Here is a 1,164-nt window from a genome sequence, read left to right as displayed (position 1 = left end):
AGTGAGCTGCGCCCAAGCTGAGCTGCCGCTGAGCTGCCAACAGGTGGCAGGATGGCTCAGCTGGTGAGAGCACGTGCTCCTAACAACAAGGTTGCTGGTTGGGCTCCCTCATGGGATGGTGGGCTATGCCTACCCGCAACTAAGATTGAAGGACAACAACTTGGCTGTTCCCCTTCCCCAATTCCCCAACACTGTTCCCCTTCCCCCAATTCCCCAATAAAAATCTTTTTAAAAATTATAATACTTAATGTATATCAATAAGAAAAGACAAATACAAGTTACGTTTGACTTCTGCAATTAATACAAAAAGCACTCAAAGTGGTTACCATCAGTGTAATTTTAATGCAGTTTTCTCCTTTCTTAAAATGTGTATACATTTTTTGGCACCCTGTGTGTGCGTGCGTGCGTGCGTGCGTGTGTGTGTGTGTGTGTGTGTGTGTGTGTGTGTGTGTATACACATTTGTCTAGGAAAAGTCTGGAAGAATATACACCAAACTATGACCAGTAGTTATATCTATTCTACAAAGTGCATTTGAGGTGGATTTAAATCAGGGCTGGGACTAGGGTGAGGCAAGGGAGGTGCAAAACTTAAAGAGACACTTAACTTCAGGGTCCCACCAGCACAGGTCAGCCCCTGAAGGTGAGCATCTCCTTAAATTTGGTGCCCAGGTGCCTCCATAGCCTCGCCCTACTTCTGGCTTTGACTTAAATACTTAAGTATGTTTTTGAATTTTTGCAATAAACATTTTTTTTGAAAACAAAAAAATAACAAGGAAAAGAAACAGGATTAAAGGATTTTAAAGCCCTATTGTAAATAAGAAAAGCACTAAAGCCCTATTGAAAATAATGGGCCCAAGTATTAAAACCAAATGAGAGATGCCATTTTTGTCTACTGCATGACTGCTCGGGGCCCCACAACATCTCAGCCACACTCTGGGGCACCGACCAGGCCGAACTGTAGTGGAACTCTTTACAGGTGAGTCTCCCCTTCTAGACTCCACGCTCCTTGAGGGCAGGGCTCCTTTGCATAAATATTTGCTATGAATGTTACTGGCCCTCAGGAGAAGCCCACCCAGAGCTTTCCTCCAGAAGGGGGACAATGTGTCAGGCCCAGCACTTCCCTAGGAAACAGTTTGTTGCTCAGCCTGTGGCCTGCTGTAGCCA

The sequence above is a fragment of the Hipposideros armiger genome, unplaced genomic scaffold (genome assembly GCF_001890085.2).
Source record: "Hipposideros armiger isolate ML-2016 unplaced genomic scaffold, ASM189008v1 scaffold_950, whole genome shotgun sequence".
NCBI classification, from domain to species: domain Eukaryota; kingdom Metazoa; phylum Chordata; class Mammalia; order Chiroptera; family Hipposideridae; genus Hipposideros; species Hipposideros armiger.
This window is presented reverse-complemented; position numbering follows the sequence as displayed.